The sequence below is a fragment of the Myotis nattereri genome, assembly GCF_964212035.1.
Source record: "Myotis nattereri genome assembly, chromosome: 4".
Taxonomy (NCBI): domain Eukaryota; kingdom Metazoa; phylum Chordata; class Mammalia; order Chiroptera; family Vespertilionidae; genus Myotis; species Myotis nattereri.
In genome coordinates, this window is record NC_138079.1 from 14,555,406 (window position 1) to 14,578,013 (window position 22,608).

Genomic DNA, 22,608 nt, shown 5'->3' on the forward strand with positions numbered 1-22,608 from the left:
ATGTCTCAACTCTCCTCCACTGAATAAAAATAAATGGGTCCACATTCTACTTGAAATTATGAAGTCCTTGTTAAGTTATAAATACATTTTTAAACGAATTCCCTTTGTGATAATTAGAGACTTCTATTCTTGAGTCTTAAAATCTTTCTGATTTCATTTTAATCAAAGTTATTTTAAGTCAGGATAATATAGACCCTCTCAATTAAATAATAAAGAATATATTATGCTATACTTTAAAATTTTATTCTTAAACTTTCTCATTAGATTGAATATCTCAAATCTGCCAGACTAGAGATTTAGAGAGCTATAGTTAATGGATTAATTTTCTCCTTTCTAATTTCACTCAAAAACCACTCTTTTGACTACCACTGCTATTCTCAGCCATGAGCAATGCATAATAAATATTTTAAAAAGAGAAAGCTTTGTACAGGCTACACTACATGCTAGTCTGAGGAAACAGAACTATTTTGATTAGTTAAGCCATGTGGGTCCCAAAGTATAATACTTTCCAATAGAATATTTAGAGATTGAGTCAACAGTGCTATTGTTCTTTAAAGTACCTGAAAGTGGCACATATATGCTTCTCTTGCTAATAGAAAGCTGCCCTGCCTTAAGCCATATCTTAATTCTTCATGTGTATGTGAATTAATTTAATCCATAGTGCTCATTTTGCTCTACATAACATTTCTACCTTGTGATATCATGAATCGCTTATTCTCTTATAATTATTATTACTGATTATTTGGTTTATGTTTTCTAAGGAACTAGAAATAAGAGGCAAATAGATGAATCTGTAGTCTTTCTGGTGAAGTGTCCTGAGGGAAGTACCCTGAAGTCCTTTTGTGGCACTGTCAGAATTCTGTTCAAAGAACTATGCCATAGACCAGTGATGGCGAACCTATGACACCTCTGACACGCGAACTCATTTTTTTGGTTGATTTTTCTTTGCTAAATGGCATTTAAATATATAAAATAAATATCAAAAATATGTCTTTGTTTTATTATGGTTGCAAATATCAAAAAATTTCTATATGTGACACGGCACCAGAGTTAAGTTAGGGTTTTTCAAAATGCTGACACGCCGAGCTCAAAAGGTTCGCCATCACTGCCATAGACAATTCTGTCACTAGCTCAGTCTAAATATTTTTTATGAAGAAAAACAGATTTAAAAAAATAAAGGCTAAGGAAATTTATTGCACTGGGAGAAAAAAATTTAGCTTGAGGAATAAATGCCATGCCATAGATGTTATATTAAAATTCCATCAAACTCACTTTTGCTTTTTCTGCTTTGCGTTCTTTGTCTTTGCAGCCTGTGCATTATAAGCTACTATGTGCCAAATGTGCTCCATCTGTCAGCGTCCTTTGTAGTTCTAATAATCGAGAACTTTGCATTCATCACCATGCAAGCAACTATGTCACATCTATTGCATCATTTTTCTGGGGACTATTAATAATTTGACAAGGGGGAGGGAGGGAAACAGGTTATTTACTTCTCTTGTTTTCATGGCAAAACATTGGACCTTGGTTGTGTTTGCTTTCTCAGTATTGTTAGTTTAATAAGGAAACATGAAGCCATTTTGGTATTAAAAAGGTAATAACTGGCAACTCATATATAGAGTTAAATATGAAAGTTGTGTGAGATTCTGAGCAGCGATATCATTCATTTGAAGAATTTCGGAGCATGACAGGGGTTCCATGACTTGAACAATCATGTTAAAATGTTGCACAAGTCAGAAAGACTGAGTTCTAGGAAGAAAAAAAATAACCAGATAGAGCATTTGAACTGCTTCCCTAATTCCTACCATTTCCAATCGAAGCACAGAGCAACACCTACAAAATTACCAGCAGGGGTGCTCTGAAGGAAACTATAAATGGAAATTCTGACAATGAAGAAAAATCAGACATGGAATCATGGAGCAATTGCAGGCGTTGCTAACTTACAATAGAGAAATTAAGCCCAGTTGCTTTGCACTGACCCCTGGGGATAGTGGGTTTCTGTTGTCCACAGCCTTTCTTGGCAAATCTCACCACCATCTAATATATGTTTCTCGGCCTGGTAATTAGAAACCAGCACGTTCCAAGCAGTTGCCAGAGACTGAGGTCAAAAGACCTTGTTAGGACAGCTGACCTAGCCCAGCTGCATGTCCCGGGGACAATTGCTTTTCCTAATTAAGCTTTAAACAGTGTAATATAAAGAGGAACCACCCCCACCTCCTAAGGCCCATTTTTCTAGAGTCAAAATTTCTTAATGGGATTTTCTTGGAACTGAGACAGAGAATCAGCAATAGACCTGGAAGTCATATTGGAAAGGAAGTTACATCTGAAAAATCTATTATCGCTTTCCTTTATGTATGTTCCTTCCTCTCTATTCTACCAAGCATTGCCAATCTTTATCTTGTAAGTAAAATCTATGACAAGCACTGCTTACCAGCCTTATTACCAGCAGGAACACACATTTTAAAAATTACCTGGGGTATTAATTCCATCAATAATTACATTTACTTTGTACCTACCATGTGTCACACTGATAAAGAAAAAAAAAGGGGGGGGGGGGGGCTTGGTGCCTGCAGATAGGATGGAGATCTCACACTGGGGAGACAGAGAAGTCAGTGTCATACTACCAACCATAAAAGCACCTGTCATAGTGCACATAGAGATGAGGGCACAGACATTCTGAAGGTCAGAAAAGGTTGTCTGGGAAAAGGACATTCAACTCTGAGACCATAAAAAAATTAGCTGAAATGTTCTGGGTGAAGCAAGGGTGGATCTCCGCTCAGGCATTTGGAACAACAAGTACAAAATGTTGAAGGAGAGCAAAAATGTCATTTCCCATATAGACCAGTGATGGTGAACCAATGACACGCGTGTCAGAGGTGACACGCGAACTCATTTTTTTGGTTGATTTTCCTTTGTTAAATCGCATTTAAATATATAAAATAAATATCAAAAATATAAGTTTGTTTTACTATGGTTACAAATATCAAAAAATTGCTATATGTGACACGGCACCGGAGTTAAGTTAGGGTTTTTCAAAATGCTGACACGCCGAGCTCAAGAGGTTCGCCATCACTGATATAGACTCTTTACCTCCACTCCTTTAAAAGCACAAATTCCCTCAGCTTCGTCCATTGATGTTCTGAATTTTCTTCTGTCTAGCCTTTTCAAGGACTTCTCTCTTGCAATTAGCTTTTCTCAGGCTGTTTTATGTACTCATCCCTTTCTTTGAAATAATTAAATCCATCACACATACCTTATATTAACTATCAAAAGGAAAAACAAGAGTAAAACTTTTCTTGATCCCCATGCTAAGAATCTTGATATTTTATCTGGAGGCTGGTGGACAACCAGTAAAGGGTATGAAGCAATGAATATCATGAATTTGTCTCTCTGAAATGTCTTTCCAGCTGCTGTGTGCAGGATTGATGGAGGGGTAAGACAGAAAACAAGAGGACCTCCCAGGAGGCTGGCTAGTAGCTTTATGTAGACGGTGGCAGTGGAGACTGGTATTAGATGGATGTAGAGAAAAGAGTAATGAGAGGCATAAGAGGAGGTAGGCTGGATCAGATGACTGGTTCAGCCATTAAATGTGCTAAAGTTGGGTATCTGATGAACTTGAAAGTATAGTTATTAGATATCAGTATCCAGGGACTAAATCAGTAAACATTTGAAATCTTTGGCCTATGAGGTCCAATCTTGAAATATAGAGAAGTTACACACCCACACAATCATCCTGAAGGTACTGGTAAAAAAATACGGTGGAGAAAGCTATCTGGTAAGAGTGCTACCTATGTATATCAGCTTATATATGCTTTAAGTTAGTTTTGGCTTGTTGTTTACTACTTCCTACCCCTGGCTTCCTTGGAACACAATTTCCTCATGTATAAAATAAAGGGGTGTGCATACAGAATTATAAAGTCTATATCACCTTCCAACTCTAAAATTTGAAATATCTGACTCTTAGATCAATTTTTATAGCCAGGGAAAAAATCCTATATTTCATTTAAGTAATGTCCCAGAACCAGACCTCAGCAGGAGTCACCTGCCCTTCCCATAATTTAAAATTCCAGGCAAAAACTGGCCTCTCAGGTAGGGAAGATTTGGGACCCTAATCGTGGCTCTGTTTGGATTCACTGAGAAGTACTGAGACAAGGTTTTGAGCATAAATTAGTTATTCGGAAGATAAAGAAAACACCAGTCTGGGAGTTACAAATCAGACAGGTAAGTAAAAAGAACCAGTAGGGTGTATTTTAAGGCCAGCTCCCACTGTGGGTTCCTGGAGCTTATTCCCACTGGGCAAATTTGGGAGGTCAACGTTATTCCATCTGGAGGGTGAGAGAGCGGAGAGTCATATGCTACTTCCAGGTAATCACTGCTTGAGAGCTGTGCCTGTGGCACATCCTGCTTGCTGCATGCAAGCCAAAGGGTTCTTCTATAACCATAGGAAGTCTTCAGACAGAAACGAACCAGGTGCTGGAAGTCAGGCAGCAGCAGAATCATAAAGGTGAGGGAATACATGTAAGGCCCATTGTTATCTGCTCTGCTACTCATAAGCAGGAAAAACGCAACAAGAAGGCTCCACTCGCCCTGAGGAAACTGAAGGGTGCTTCCCGTGAACTAGAGGCCTTAGGACGGGCCAGAGTGTTCCCCAGCCTTTCCTCAGTAGTACATAGTTCTGTGGACTTGCATATATTTCTTAGCATTTATCTGTATACCTTAATAAATAGAAATGTAGAGACCTGAATAGCAAAAAAGATAAGAAAGACTTATTAGAGGATAGAAGTGCTGTGCTGCTGGCCCCTGGAAGCTGAAAAGCCAATGAAGATCCTGTTCCCCCTAAAGCATCCAAAAGAAACAAAGCTCTGGGTTTTAGCCCGGGGGACTGACTTTGGGTGACGGACCTCCTGAACTATAAGATAATAAGTTTGTATCATTTTAAACCTCTAAATTTGTAGTAATTTCTTAGAGCAGCCGTGGGAAGCTAAATTCGCTTTATTTATTTTTTACGTATATTCCTTTTAGTCTTAAAACATTCTAAAATTCTGCCTACCTCGCCTTCTCAGCAGTTCGGTATTTCACCTTGCTCTGTATGTTTAAAATGTTTTCGGAACTTTCATTTTAAAAGCCCCCAATAGATAACTTATAATGTATTAGGGAACCTTTTCTAGGATGACCTAAATTCCACATGGTAATGATATTAAGAACCAGATTTCTGCTACTCTCAGGAAGGGCTTTGCCACCCTGTTCCACATCCATTGAGTTCCTACAATTTTCCCTTCAATGAAGAAAAAAAGGTTAGTTGGAGAAACACTAGGCTACACTTTCGGGGGCGGGGAGAGATAATTTAATATAGTGAAAAAACATTCCACAGGCAGCCATTCTTTTTTTTTTTTTTAATCACACTCGAGGATAAGTTTATTGATCTTTAGAGAGAGAGGAAGCGGGACAGAGAGAGAAAGAAAAAATAATAATTGATGGAAGAGAGAAACATCAGTGGGTTGCCTCCAGTATGCAGCCCAACTGGGGATCAAACCAGCAACTTAGGTATGTGCCCTGACTGGATTTAAACCCACAACCTTTCCATGTACTGGATGATGCTCCAACTAACTAAGCCACCCAGCCAGAACAACAGACCACCATTATTTTAAACAACTTTCTCTATCTTTATAAGAAATACATAAATTAGCCCTGGCTGGTTTGGCTCCGTGGAAGGAGCGTCGGCCTACAGACTGAAGGGTCCCGGGTTCGATTCTAGTCAAGGGCATGTACTGTGGTTGCAGGCACATCCCCAGAGGGGGGGTGTACAGGGGGCAGCTGATCGATGTTTCTCTCTCATCAATGTTTCTATCTCTCTATCCCTCTCCCTTCCCCTCTGTAAAAAATCAATAAAATATATATTTTTAAAAGAAATACATAAATTAAAAACGAATGGGTCTTCTTGTGGGTTTTGATGTTTGATTATTATTTTTAAGGACTGCTCTTTTTAAAAGGTGGCCTCTGGAAGAGACACATTTCAATTCCTAGGAATTAAATATTTAAATATTTAATTTAAATATTTTCTAAAGCTTTTTGACAGTATGGACTCTGGAAAAAAATAAGTTAATTACAGGATAGTTATTAAAACCAGTAATTTTTTTTCACTTAAGATTATGGCATTATTGAAAGATGAAAGTGCATATACAATGTATCTGACTGCTTTAAAAAACACGTTTGGGTGCAATGCTTTTGAATGCAGGCTGGGAAGTTCCAGCCACTGCCGGGCCACTTTTGCTACTGAGAGCACAGTTGGTGGCACTGCAGGTGACGCTGAGGAGGCTCTGCTGGCTGCAAAGCTGGGGACGCTCTCAGAAGCCAGAGAAAATGTCCTCCTGCTCCCTGCGCCACTCTCATGCTCTCGCTTCCCATTGGCAGACACTGCCAGAGCCACTGTGAGGAGCATCACTGTCAGGAAGTTTATTCCCCAGGTTTGAGAAGACGGAAGGCGTAACCAGTACCCTGCTGATGGACAAAGCACAGTGAATGTCTCAACAGCCCATAGATCACAATTTTGTAGACAACTAAAAGCTCTGTCTGAATTAATTTTATGTTTTCTCACCCCTCGTGTTCACTTCGCTTCTAAATCATCCGTAGAAAAAAATTCGACCAAAGCATTGCTCCACTGTTTACACACATTTTAAAGAAATATTTTTTTTAAATTCATGAAAATACCTATTGATTCTTTACAGTTTAAAAATATATATATAAACTGTTTTTAAACGTGTGTGATGATGTTAGAATTCCAGATAGCATGAAAAATGTATAAAGATTATTCAATCATATAAATGAACCTTAAAAGTACCACTTTGATTATCTGACAGTTATATTGACCAAAAACCTGATCTCTGCTAAAACAATGAGAAGTTCATTAATCACCCTGACATGTCTATTAACTAGTCCCCACCCACCAGACCGCCAAGATGCTGGCAGCCTCTGAGCCCCTGGAGTTGACATTATAAGATGTTGAGATGAATGTCACCTCATTGTTTCAGGCTCCCAAAATTCAGACATTTTGATTTAAGAAGAGCAGGCAGAATATTTTTGTACCTTTTTCATTTCAAATTTAATTTAAATATTTTCTAAAGCTTTTTGACAGTATGGACTCTGGAAAAAAGTAAGTTAATCACAGGATAGTTATTAAAACTAGTAATGTTTTTTTCACTTAAGATTATGGCATTATTGAAAGATATAAGTGCATATACATCTTTTATTTCTTAATCACATTTACATCTTAGAAATATTGGCATTATGATTCACAACAGATATTATTCATCAGACCGTCCAAATGAAGATTTGTACTTTATTTTTAACTTTTCAGGCACTGTTAATTTTTATATTGACCTCCTAAAATCAAATTTTAGTGAATTTGGAAAATCAATCTTAATAATTAGAGAAGTGCTAACAATCCATGCCTCACCTGACTTTGTAAATCAGAAAAAAAGAATCCCTATAAGTACAGGAATTATAAACCACAATAATGTTCCACAAGAATCATTAAAATGGGAGTTTCTGGTTAGTTCCAAGCACTTTTCTATTTTTCCTATCATTGTGTCAAATTTAAAAATAGGCTATGTACCAAATAGTTTTCTCAGAAATTAGTTATTTGGAATATTTCCTAATTAATGTATATAACTAATAGAGTTTAGAGGCCTCCTTAATCCAGTTAACTATATTAAAAATATAAGGTAACTGAAGTTAAAACTATGTTACTGCATTTGAAAAAAAGCATAAAGTGTTTGCATTATCAATGTCAAATTACTGAGACACAAAACAATCTGAATTGTTTAAACCTAAGTGTAGAAATCACAAATAAAAGTTCAAATATGTTTAATAACTATCGAATCATTTATTCTTTTTTATTATTTTCCAATACAAATAATACTAGTAAATGGCAAGTAAACAGTCACTGTCCAGTTGAAAGTAGTTAAAGCATAATTAGGTAGTCAGGATAAGGTGAGAAAGAACGAGGAATTGTAGAGCTAGCTGAAATCACAAAATGTTTTGCAGAAAAACAAGATGGGAGCAGAAAAACAGGGTATTTTGAAACAAGGATTTTTTTTTTTTTTTTTTGCAAGTGCAAAATAAAATGTTGCAAAAAGTCCAGTAACCAATCAGAGCGTGGCACAGATAAACAAAGAGCAGGCCTTTAGCAGCTATAAGGGGAAGAGCAGAAAGATTGGAGGCAATCCATTTGGGTTCCTTCCCTGAGCGGGAGCCTGTGTTTGCCTGCAATAAACTCCTGCATTGCTTCAACCCCTCTGGTCTGAGGTTTCATTCTTTGATTCCTTGAGACATGACCCCTGGAAGAATTCCTGCTCCTGATTCTGGTATCACAGTCATAATAAAATTTGCCTCTATTTTCCATTACCATCATTGCTCACTCTTAATAAAGATCATATTCTGTACCCTAAATTTAATACAATGTTCCTAGTGTCACTCACCTGACATTGGGCATAAAATAAGGAGGTAGCAATAGCCAGAGATACTTTTCTCTGGGGAATATTCAATGGTATTAAGGAAAAGGGGGTGCAGCACTGTGTATTGGGGACTCAACCAAATATGTACTCTAGTAAAAAGCGATTTTACTTACAAAGCCATTGTTAAATGCCCTTCCCATTCCCGCAGTCCACAGAGAACACCAATTCAGTGAAAGGAACACAGCTCTCAAAGAGAATGGGAACATAGCTTTACCAATATTACTAAAATAAAAAGTGGCTATCACCCTCCGTTGTTCTGCAGGTTAACAACCAGAAACTACAAATACTGGTAATAAGAATTCTATAGCAAGAACCAGGCACCACATTATAGAAATCTTGATAAAAGACAATGTGGGACACCCAAGAGTATCTTAGGAGCTGAAAAACAAACTTTATTTCAGAACAAAAACTCTGCCTAGAACAGGGGTTCTCAACCTTCCTAATGCCACGACCCTTTAATACAGTTCCTCATGTTGTGACCCCCAACCATAAAATTATTTTCGTTGCTACTTCATAACTGTAATTTTGCTACTGTTATGAATCGTAATGTAAATATCGGATATGCAGGATGTATTTTCATTGTTACAAATTGAACATAATTAAAGCATAGTGATTAATCACAAAACAATATGTAATTATATATGTGTTTTCCAATGGTCTTAGGCAACCCCTGTGAAAGGGTCGTTCAACCCCCAAAGGGGTCGTGACCCACAGGTTGAGAACTGCTGGCCTAGAAGATGAAGCTTAGGCAAAAGCTATTTAGAGAAAGGAACACAGGAGTGATTTTTTAAGACCTGCACATCTATCCTATCTAATAAAAGAGAAACATGGTAATTAGCGTACTGCTGCTACCCTTCCCATTGGCTAATCAGGGCGATATGCAAACAAACTGCCAGCCAAGATGGCGGCCGGAAGCCAGGCAGCTGATGTGAACAGGGAGGCTTGCTTGCTTCAGTGACGGAGGAAGCCAAGCTTCCCCACCTGCCTTGCTGGCCTCTCAGCTGCACTCTAAGCAACATTGTAACAAATATAGAAGCTAAACAAAACCCCAGGCTTCAGCCAGCAGGACTGCAACATTGTTTCAAATACAGAAGGTAAACGAAGGCCAGAAACCTGCTTTCAGCAGCGGAGGTCTCATAGCTGAAGCTGAGCCTCAGAGCTAAAGCTGGCCCAGAATTTAAAAAAAAAAAAGGAAAAAAGGACAGGTTGGGAACTTCAGTCACCCACCAGCCTGAAAACGGCCCTCAGCCCCTCACCCAGGCTGGCCAGGCACCCCAGTGGGGACCCCCACCCTAAAGGGTGTGTGACCAGATGCAAACAGCCATCACCCCCTCACCCAGGCTGTCCAGGCATCCAAGCGGGACCCCCACCCTGATCCAGGACACCCTTCAGGGCAATCCAGCCGGACCCCACCCATGCACCAGGCTTCTATCCTATATAGTAAAAGGGTAATATGACTCCCAGCACCGGGATCAGCTGAGCAGCGAGGCCTCCCAGCACCAGGATCAGCGTGACAGGGGGCAGCGACCAAATCCCCTGATCGCCCTGCGGCTCTGTGTGACAGGGGGCAGGGCCACAACCTTCCTACCCACCCTGCTCTGTTCGTGACAGGGGGGAGCTCCTCAACCCCCTGATCAGCCCTTCTCTGTGTGTGACAGGGGGGAGCTCCCCAACCCCCGGATCGCCCTGCGGCTCTGTGTGTGACAGGGTGTGGCGCCCCAACCTCTCCTCCCCCATCGGCCCTGCCCTGAGTGTGACAGTGGCGGCGCCCCAATCCCCTGATCCGCCCTGCTCTGTGAGTGACAGGGGGTAGCTCCTCAACCCCCTGATCGGCCCTGCTCTGTGCATGACAAGGGGGGAGCTCCTCAACCCCCTGATCGACCCTGCTCTGTCTGTGAAAGGGTACGGAGCCCCAATCCCCCTTATGGGCCCTGCTCTGTGCATGATAGGGGGCAGCACCTCAACCCCCTGATCGTCCCTGCTCTGTGTGTGACGGGGGTGGCACCGCAACCTCCCTATAGACCCTGCCTTGAGTGTGACAGGGGGCGGTGCCCCAACCCCCCAGTCAGCACTACCCTGAGCATGACTGGGGTGGCATCGCAACCTCCTGATCCGCCCTGCTCTGTGCATGACAGGGGGTGGCGCCCCAACTCCCCAATCGGCCTTGCTCTGAGCCCAACCAGGGGCTGCACCTAGGGATTGAGCCTGCCCTCTGCCACCCGGAAGCAGGCCTAAGCCAGCAGGTCGTTATCTCCCAAGGGGTCCCAGACTGCGAGAGGGCACAGGCCGGGCTAAGGAACCCCCTTCCCCCCCGAATGCACAAATTTTTGTGCACTAGGCCTCTAGTATTTATATAAAAGGCTAATATGCTAAGTGTCTGACTGTTTGACTGGTTGCTATGATGCTCACTGACCACCAGGGGCAGACACTCAACACAGGAGCCGCCATGACGTGCACTGGCCATTTACGGAGAAATGGTACTGTGGACCTGGCACCCACAAAGCAACATTTGGCTTCCCCCAAGAAGGACACAGGCCTGGCCACCACCATAGAGCAATAGCCCACCAAACCTCAGCCAACACTGCTGAGACCCCATGGCACAAAATGTGGCCCACAGCCCAGCCCAGAAATGGTGGCTGTGGGTGCCAGGTAATGACATCATGTAGCAACACCCAGCTTTCTCTCCCTAGTGACTAGCCTCCTTGGAGTTTCTTCAGCCCAGGAATATAACTTGCTTTATAGCCAGGTGGAAACATTTTACACTTTAACCAAATGTCTGTGAAGGATTTTCCGTGACTCATCTCATTTGATCCTCACAGAAGTCCTGGAGTAGGTAGATAAGAAACTTGGTGGACTCCTATTTTCTTTTCATTAGTGGGAAAATGGAGATTTAGAAAGCTTAGAAACTTGACCCAACTGAAAAGAAGTAAGCAATGGTGGACCTTGAAAACAACTTCAGGCTTTCTCACTGTTCAGAATATAGTCAAACACTGCTGCAGTTAAATATTTTACCCTTTGTTCTCCCTGTGTGATCTACAATAATAATCTGCTTCGTGTTGATATTTACTGCTGTGTTGCTGACAATTACCTGAGAGAGAAGTTGGGATGCTTCACTGGGCTGGAAAAAGTTTAGCTAAATCAGAAAGCAGGTCTAATTAAGCAAGTTTATTCTATATATATAAAAGGCTAAGTTGATTCACGCATGTGCAATACATATAAAGCTCTTGCTGGCACCAATAGCACGTGTGTGTTTTGATCTGTCATTGTCTATCATGAATTTGATTGACACTTCTCTTATAGAAAAAGAGCTAATAGCGATATTAAAATATTTCTTCTCATTAATTTCCTTTCAATGTGCATGAATTCGTGCACCAGGCCACTAGTTATATATAACCTGGTTTCTCAACATTTTTATCTACCTTCATTATAATAAATAAAATACCTCAGCCAACCTTTAGCAATGCCTAGGTATTCTGATAACTATAATGAAGACTCCAATTACAAATTATTACTTTATATCCCCCAACCAGACAAGAATTTCTGTTAAGCTTTATTTTTTGTTGTTTGTATAATAAAAACTACTTCTTTTTACATTTCTCAAATGCAAAATTATAACATTTGATATGCTTTTAGAAATTTCAAATGCCCTTTTCCCCCTCTTATCTACTGCCCAATAGGCACTGAGCTCCCTAGGCAGACAATTTGTTATCCAAACTTTTATCCTCAGCATGTAGTACAATACCTGGTCCTCAAAAAATATTTGATCAGAGAAAAAAAGCTTAAAGAAAAGAATGAACAAGTCAGAATATATAAGTTTTACTCCAAGCTTCACTATTACCTGCATGAAATTGGCCTGTGTACCCTTTGGAAAAAAAGAAATCTGTAAGATCTTTTGTACCACTAACATTCCATAAGCTTGTGATCAGTATGCCCAGTTATGATTCTGAGTTCATGATTCCGTGTAAGGGATGACTCGTTAGAGATAGGAAAACATATACCTTCATAATTGAATGGAGATTAAAAGATAATCGATAAAAATTAAAGAAAAATTTCCAGTTAATCACAGCAGCTGGACCATATATACTTATCTTCTTACTCTCAAAATTATTTTAAAATGAAAGTTAAAAAAGTTAAAAAAATACAAAATCCTTTAAAAATAAAAGGAATAAAAGCAAAAACATCAGTGAACAAAGGAGTTTAGCAAATATTTGGAAGTCAGCAAGGTGATAAAATGGAAATGTTTTCTGAGATAAGAAACCCACAGTTCATTCAGAGGCCAGTACCAAAGTGAAGCCACCTGATTTGGCTTTGGAAGGCATTCAGTTCCAAGGAAAGTGTAGATGAGCTTTGAGTCTGAACATGGGGGGATTATTGAAAATTATCATATAAATATAGTATTATATTCCTCAGCCCCTTCTAAAAAGTACTGCCTCAAATATTGTTTAATAACAATAGAGATTAAATAATTCAAAATGCAAAATATTTACTTTCCATGCATGTCATATTACAGATCGATTGAAGAGCGGCAAACCAAGGAAATGAGACAGATAATTTAGCAAACAGGGGGTTTAACAAAGGAAAGGGACCAAGGGAGGACCACAATAACAACTTTAAGGCATCCCTGAAAAGAAACCAGTCCTGATGTGATTAGGAAATGTTTCAAGGCCAGGTCTCCAAGGGGAACCACGACTTGGTAGTTTATCTGCTGTGTTTGAATATATGGAGGGGCGGAGCATAAACAGAGCATGATAGATTTTATATAATACTAGAAGTGTGGTGCATGGATTTGTGCACTGGTGGGGTCCCTTGGCATGGCCTGCAGGGATTGGGCCAAAACTGGCTCTCTGACATCCTCTGAGGGGTCCCAGATTGCAAGAAGGCAGTTCTTGACTCTCTCCTCTCTGGTTCTGGGTGCATCACCTGAGAACCACAGCTGCCAAATCACCACAGCTCAGCAGCTCCTGCATTGAGTGTCTGCCCCCTGGTGATCAGTGAGCATCATAGCTACTGGTCAGAGCATCTGCCCTCTGGTGGTCATTGCACGTCATAACTACCAGTCAGATAGTCGAATGGTCGGACGTTTGCTTAGGCTTTTATATATATAGATAAATAAAAATAGGTACATAGAAAGTAATGTAAGTTAAAAATTTTTTGTCAAAAAAGTTGAAAATAAATAAAATTATAATATATATGTCTCTTGGCATTAAATATTGACATGATTATAATGTAAAAACTAATTATTTAATTAAACAAACATTTTGTAAAATACTTAGAAAGATACATAAGATATTATAAACAGAATTTGTTTCTAGATAGAGATAATGGAGATTTTGGAAAGAATCCTTTTAAGACATTTGCATATTTTCCATATGGTTATTTTAAGGGTCCCAAATAGGATGACTCAGTTTTTTGTGCAGCAAACATTGAGGCAACAGCTAATAAGTTACAACCTGATACTCTTACAGATTTTTGGCATGATGTATAGTCTAACTTCTTTTTGTTTGAAAGAAAATACATATGCTTCTCATCTTTCAATTCATAATGAATTAAATACTTGGATAGTTATAAATAGATTCTTCGGTTTGGAAACACCGAAAGCAATTTCCTTGAATGCTGGCTTACAAGGATGTTAGTCATCCAAGTTTGGTCCTCGGGGCAAGGAGAAGAATGCACATTCTTGCCAAACTGACATCTATTTCTGGAACTCAAAAAAAAAAAAAGGAAAGAAAGAAAAACCAATATTGTCAGCTTTTTTAATTGTTTGGTAAATGGTCACAGCAGCATATCAGAAGGAGGAATGTGCTGTCCATGATGTTTCACCTCTTTCTTGCTTTTGGGACAGATCAGATGCAATGGCTTGTATTTCATCTTGAAAAGTATATAAAACACGCTTGAACAATTGAAACTCTGAAAATTTAACTGAGAAAATAGGACTCTGTGTTTTCAAGGACATTTTCTGCCCTCTGGTGCATATGTGTCTTATGAAAGTATTAAAATATGTATATGTGGGACAGCTTCCTGATCACTAGGTCAATTGCATATTATCAATATAGTTGGCTAGCATGAACTTTTATGGAATGAAGAGGTAATAGTGGTCCTTGCAGACTAGATAATTAAAGAAGGCTGGAGAGTTGGGAAAGCTCTGAGGTAGGTCAGTGAGTGGCTAGAAAAATTAAAACTCACTCTATACCTTTACTAAAAGGTATAGAAAGAAAAAAGAGTTCTCCAGGTCAATAATTGCATACTAGCTACCAAAAACTAGTGGGGGGAAAAAACACATTGAGAGCACCATTTGCAACTGGAGTTGCTACATGATAAGGTTGATATTAATCCATTGTCATTCTCCAAGGTCCATAGTTTGTTTGTTTGTTTGTTTGTTGTCTGTTTTTTCTGCATAGACCAGCAGGTTATAGAATGAGAATTTGGTAAAAATCACCATCTTTGCATCCTTCAAGTCCTTGACCCTCTGGGAATGGTTGACTAGATTTTTAAGTAGAAGCAGATCTAGTGACTTTTTGGTTCTACTACAACATCTCTCACTACATTTGTCAGAGAACCAATATGAGAATTTGTTTTTTTGCTGAGTGTGTTTATACTAAACTATATAATCAAGAACTTGGAAAATAAACAATGGGTGTATTCAGGGACCAAAAGACTCACCATAAGGTGAATTCCAGAAATAAGCCATTATTTACTTGGCTTTCTCTACCCCTAACCCAACTGGATGACCATTCTGGACTTTTCAGAAACTACCATCAGTGTAGAATCAATATCAAGTAATCCTTAAACATTTGGGGAGTATATCCCTATTCTCACTTCATAGTCATCCTGCTAAGTTACTAAATTTTGAAGATAGGAATCTGAAATTTCCCAAGTGGATCCTTAGGGGTAATGGGGATTTCTGCCACTCCTATATTTAGATCTAGCTGTTCAGACCCATGAGTTCTATTTTTAAAGGAAGACACATAATAGCTTTTGATGTAAGATTCTTACTGCATTTCGGAAGATAGCAATCCATCTATATAAGCTATTTCTTCTGATCTTTTATTCCAGCAATACCTTCAAAAAGTAGTATTTTCAACAGCTTTTATATGGTGTAGTAAGACCAGTATATCCCATGGTCCCGGGCTTATTGCACGCCCCCTTTGAAGTCTAGTGAGCCCGTTGGATTAAGGTGATATTAACCAGCATACTGTTTCAGTGAATCAACCCTCTTAAGCCATTGTATAGTGGTGCGGGTGGAGGCACTCAGGCAGAAAAGGAAAAGTATTGATTCTAGAAAAAGTAGCTGGAAAAGTATTGATTCTAGAAAAAGAATAGAAGAAGCACAACGTAATCAATTCCAACCCAGCGGCTGGTCATGCGAAATTAGGGTTTCAGCATTGGTGTTCATTGCTGGCAGATTACAAAGGCTATAGGATAGTAGTTGTGCCTGTCATTTTCCGGCAAATAAGAAGTGTTTTGACAACAAAAGGCATAAGTTTTCCTATGCATAATGTTTATAATCTGGCATCTAGACAATGATGATGCAGAACCTAGTACCCAGGATTCCAAGGAGCCCTGCTTTGCTATTTAAAAAGAGCCTTCTTGGTAAAACACGTGAAGCATGTGCATGCTCTGGTGCTCACATCAGTCCCTTCAGGAGAAGCTCCGTCCTTCTCCACCTTGGCTTCTGAAGCTCCTTATAGTAACTGTATCAATGGACTCCTGTGTCCATGTACCAGCTTTGGCTAATAGAGATAGCAGGAAGCAGACTGGAGAAGGGAAGTGAGTTTGGGATTTTTAATCTCACTGCTCCCTACCTGCAGGCTCTGCAAGAGGCTCTCTCCTTTCAAGTTGAAAGAACAACTATCCTGCACCTTCAGCCCAGAGTAGTAACTGAAAGGGCGAGACTATGCCCTCCATCTTGCCCCAGGGTAAGGGCTACGCCCTCCATCTTACCTTGGATCCTCCATTTTTGGGCAGCCATGTGCTCGGCAAGGCTTCTTCCCGGAAGCCCAAGCCTCTGCTAGCCTCACCCAGGACTTCTTTAAACTAACCAATGACAATCAAAGGAATTGTGCACCATAGATATGACCACATCTTGTGTAACAAGATATCGACTTGCGCCTGGCCAATTAGCAGGGCCCACAGTCCTTTCTCCTCCCCTTACTCCAACCCCCTATAAAACCCCTCTTCCCACAGGGCTAGCTCTCTCTCTGCCACTTGCTACTGCATCAGTAAGGAGGGTAGGGGAGCCAAGCCCGGGCTTGAATAAAGACTCTTATACTTTTGCATCAGACATGGCTGGCTCCCTGGTGTGGTTTCTTGGGGATCCTGAAATCTGGGCATAACAGTAACAGCCCCAGGATTTCTAGTGTTTTTAAGTCCTATACATTAGTAGGTATATCAAACCTATGTAGATGGTCCATTTAGTAAACCCCCTTCAAAGTGTCCTCATTTCTGTGTGCCATCTTCTTCCTGCAGGGACTCTGACTGATACATGAAAAAAATAGGGGTAGGGGATTTTAATGAGAATGAAAACATGGAAACCAGAAAGTTCTTTTCAAGTAATTAAGAAAACGGATAAAGAGTTTCTAGTGAAAATATTTTGTTAATACTGAAGTGACAACCTAGAGAAGTGATAAATCCCAACAGATATAATTAACTGATAATATGTAATTTCTCTTAAGGAAGGCTTTAAGATTTGAAGCTCCAGAAAAGCTAAATTAAAGTTAGATGTAATCTACTTCCGTTGATGTTAAACAAGCCAATTGTGTATATTTATACCAGAGATAAATCAATTAACTTTCAAGTATAAATCTACACCTCTCTCTACCCAACCACAAACAGGCAAATATTTCCACTGTTTTCATGTAATCCTCACCCATCTTATGCTGATTAGATAATGATAGATAACCAACAATACAAAACATCACTAGCTTAAACAATAACTATTTATTGCTCATGCGTGCGGACTCAGCAGCTACTAGAACAGTGGCTCTGCTAACCTTGGCTGGGTTTGCACATGGGATGGCTGCTCACTGTTGGGTGATCTCCAGCAGGCTAGCCATGGCAAGATCTCATGACAATGGAAGGCATGTAAGAGCATCAGTGGAGACACAGGAGGGACTCTTGAGACCTTGACTTGAAACTTACAATTCCTTCAATCATGGGCTACTTGCTCAACCAAACAATATACAGGGCCAGCCCAGACTCAAGAGATGGGAAAATGGCCTTCACCTCTCTAGTGAGAGGAAAAACAAAGGTATGTGGCAAAGATTGTGAATGCAGAGAGGAAAAGTATCAGGGCCCTAATTTCACTCTTAATTCCCCCTGTGAGGACTGACTGTTTATCTCCTTCCATTATCCAAGATTCATGTTTTCAAAGTAATAATTTCCATTGTAAATAAAACTGTAGGCCTTTCTGATTTTAAGAAACAGAAATGGAGCCCATGAACATGAAAAAAAAAGAAAGAGAGATAATTTACATTAACAAGGGCCAAGGACAAAGTGACCAGGCTCACAAGGAACAGGGCCCATAAACCAGGCACTGATATTAGACATCAGGATTTGAAATCTGTGCTCAGGCAGCCAAATGTTTGATCAACTTGTCATCTCTTTGTTTTCTGCTTAGATCCATGACTATCCTGCTCCTCTTTTCATGAAATAGAACGCTCCCCCTGGGTCCAATATGCCCCCCTTTTCTACTATACTCAATAGCCTTGATGGAGCAGATAACAGTTTGGAAGCAATTTCCCAAGAAAGTTGGGTAAAGTGGGGAATTGTAAGTTAGGCAGCAGTCAGGTGTGGCAGGAGTCCTGAAACCATTTCCAGTTATAACACAGATGCTTTATCCATTATTACCATTATCCTTATGAAGATTCTTTTCCCTTTTTATAACTCAAAAACTGCTGCATGAAATGTTCCATATAAAGAGGAAATAGAAATTCCTGCTACATCTGTACACAATGAGGAAATTCCTCCTCCTACTAAACTGTTTCTATGCACAAAGGATATTTATCACTTATGTAGGCCTTAGTAAGTATATCCAAATATCTGAGATAAAAATTGACTTCTGCTCCCTTGCTTTTCAAAGCATGCTAAATTTTGTTTTACAAAGAAAACAACTTAGTAAAGTATAAATCATTATATCTTCATTTAACTATAAATTTGAATACAATGTTTTATTATATTATTATTTACAAATGAGAGTGAAATCTACAAACTGTTAGATTTAATGGGAATGCCTACCTCACAAAGTCAGAAATGAAAGGAACTGAACAAGCATTATCTAGACCAGTGGTCGGCAAACTGGCTCGCGAGCCACATGCGGCTCTTTGGCCCCTTGAGTGTGGCTCTTCTACAAAATACCACATGCGGGCGCGCATGTACAGTGAGATTGAAACCTCGTGGCCCATGCGCAGAAGTCGGTATTTTGTGGAAGAGCCACAGTCTAGGGGCCAAAGAGCCACATGTGACTCACAAGCCGCAGTTTGCCTACCACTGATCTAGACTATGGGAGGTACTTTGACAAACATTATCTCACTGTACAAAAGCTGCCCCAATGTAGTGGTCAGGGGTTGGATCTGGGGGCATCTGCCTGGGTTCATATTCCTGCCTCTTTCGTTTTCTAGCTGTTAGTTAATTAGGCAAGTTAATTTTTTGCTTTAATATTCTTATCTATAAAGAGGAGTAATAATTGGGCCAACTTGAAAGGATACTTACCAGTATATGGATGAAGGGACTTCAGATAAGTAAAACCTTTAGAGCAGTGGTTCTCAACCTTCCTAATGCCACAACCCTTTAATACAGTTCTTCATGCTGTGGTGACCCCCAACCATAAAATTATTTTCGTTGCTACTTCATAACTGTAATTTTGCTACTGTTATGAATCGTAATGTAAATATCTGATATGCAGGATGTATTTTCATTGTTACGAATTGAACATAATTAAAGCATAGTGATTAATCACAAAACAATATGTAATTATATATGTGTTTTCCAATGGTCTTAGGCGACCCCTGTGAAAGGATTATTCAACCCCCGAAGGGGTCGCAACACACAGGTTGAGAACCGCTGCTTTAGAGGAAACACATAGTAAATGCAAAGTTAATATCAGCTATTCTATTATTATTTTTGAAATTACAAACTATTCATTTTTAGTCAAAGGGCTCTTTTAATGTTTCTTAAAATTAAACTGACCTATTATTCAGTTTAATTAAGAGTGACAAAAAATGCATACAGTATTAATATATGGTAAATTAGCTTGCTCAAGACTGTATTTTAAAATGCTGGGTTTTATTATTATTGCCTTTATATCTCATCCATTTTTCACCTGAGTGGAAGGGGTGATGTTACTATCAAGCTTCCATGGCCAGATCCCACTTCCTGCTGTGGACTCATCAAAGATCAAGTCATAAATAAAGCCTGAAAGTACATATGCAATTTAAAATTCTATAAATAGATTCTGCTACGCCCTACTAACTAAAAAGAGGAAAATCGAGGATTCTCTCTTACCTTCAGTGGAAAGATTGTTAAGAATAACCTCATGGCTTGGTTTCAGTCTTTTCACTATGGAACACCTCTGAGGGAAGAGATGTTTTGCATTTTAACTAGAGGCCCCCTTAACCTTCTGTCTGGCATTTGAAGAACTCTGTCTGCGACGCTCATAAAGGGCAAGCAGGAGGGAAGTGAAGAGCCGTCGCTCCTTTGTCTCTTGTTTGTTGCAGCCTTTTAGGAGCAGAAGTGGAAAGGGCGCTGATTAATTTTGTGCCTTCACGTTTCCCCAGTCCCATGACATATCAGCGGGCTTTCCTTTTATGGTTTCAGCGTTGCTCTTGAGCTTCCTTTACATACTCCTCCCGTGGAAAGCTAACCTTTCTGCTTTTATAGACTGATCCTGCGCAGTGTCAACACAAAGCTGGCAATCAAAGGCTAGCGTGGCATTTGAAAGGAAGATCATACCAATGGGGCTCACAGGACGAGCTCTCTGAAGCTCTGGTGTGTATCTCCTGAAACCAGCCTCCTCTGCATACCATTTGTTACTAAAAGGCTAATACCGTTAGTGCCCAACTCACATCCCTGTTCTCCGTGGGCTTGGTGTACACTGTCATGCACATTCTTCACAGGCCTGATTTTCAGATTGTTGGGCAAGCACTGGGCCTTTATTATGGCTGTACCTCGACTCAGTCTTAGGGAGGGCCAGCTTACTGACTGGCCAGTGCTATGCAGCCAGAGGATGATGACCCATTATGCCTTTTCCTGCTTAAATGTATTGACCGTAAGATTAGATACTATATATGTTCTGCTGCTTTCTCTGTGGACATGAGACTGCTAACTCATAACCTGTGGGCTTTTAGATAGATGGGATGTGTTCATTAGTAGAAAGCCATAGTATTCAACACTACTTTGATTAGCTCTGTGTGCTACAAGCCCTAACCACTTGCAGATCTGTCTGTTTGGTTGGTTTGTGGGTGTCTTTTTTTTGGGGGGGGGGATAGCGGGGGTTACTGGGGTAGGAATAGAATGTAAGACAAAACTTTGAAGGTGGTTATAGCAGGGCAGGATTTTCTTTTATTCCTTCTAGGGAAAGGAACTTTGATGAAACAGAGTGAAAAGGACAGTGTCTTTCTTAGATTAATAGCTTTATGCTACTGGAGTGGACATCACTGCCACTTCCTATGTTCCACTATAGCAAAAACATATGAATGACACAGTTTTAAGGAAATAAAGTGTCCCTCCTCCTTGCCTCCCCAAAGAAATCAGAGAGATCACAGGCTTTTGTGCTTTCTCAACAAGATTAAACCTAAACCAGGAACTGAGGGTAAGGCAAAAAGAGAACATATCTGGCAACTCCAATAAGGAGCACTAAAACACTCACGAAAAAGGATATCAAGATAGAAAATGGTTCTGGCTGAAACACACATAGAAATATTTAATACCATTGTTTGAATTATTGGTTTAGATAAGATTAATTAGTAATGACACTTTTTTTAAAAATAATGAATTGTGTCCACATGCCTACCATATACTATGGACATGATAAAGGGGCGATCTTTAGAGGCTAATGAGCATAGTGCAGTGGGACAGGCACTGATCTCTAAGTTAGAAGACCACGGCTTTTTTTCTTGCTTCTTCCTTACAGATCTGTGAGTCTGAGTAACCCATTTATGAAATGATGATAACCTTCTTCAGTGTTCTCAGAAAGAAGAAATAATCGATGCTAAAGGTCTCTAAAAATCTAACAGATTTCTATAAATGCTAAGTAATATCATTAGCAAATGAATCTTTGACTTCATTAGACTGACTCTTGCCACAAACTGTTCTCCATCTAATTGCCATCAATAATTTATCTTAAATTAATATAGCGCAGTAATTTTCAAACTGGAAATGATGGTATTTGAAGATTAAGCACTAGAGAATCAATGTTGCCTCTGCCACCAGTTTGCTGAGGGTGTGCCTGGGAATAGTCCTCCTATTTCAGAACTCACCATACCAGGTCTGAGGAGGGACCCCTTATTTAATTCCTGGGAACATGCCATGTGTCCAACCTGGATTTAGGCAAAATAATTACTGCAGCACATTCATTTGAAAAGCAGAGAACCAGGTCTCAGCATCAAGCTGAGAGGTTTGCTTCTTGGCTTTTGCTCGATGTAATCCAAGTTTCACTAGAGAACATGAGGCTGGGGAAAAGGAAGTGTGCTGGCCTGTGGAGTTTGTTCTGTAAACCCTGACACTGAAATAGAATCACGTTTGAATCTTCTTGGACAAACACCTGGAGCAAGGAATCAGTCTCAATTTGGGGGGGGGGGATGTATTTATAATTATTTAATGTTTGCCTATATGGTGACTGCAATTCAAACAAAAAAATTAAAAATGGTAATTATGTGGTGTGATGGAGGTGTTAGCTAATGGTCATGGTGGAAATCCTTTTGTAATACATAAGTATATCAAATCAACACATTGTACAAAATAAGCTTATATAATATTACATGTGAATTGTAGGGGAAAACATTAAATTAAAAAACAAATCTAATTTTTATTGTTAACTGACCTCTGCAGTAATTCAGGTAGATTATGAAACTTGAGAGATACAAAGCAATGTAAAGAAATTAGG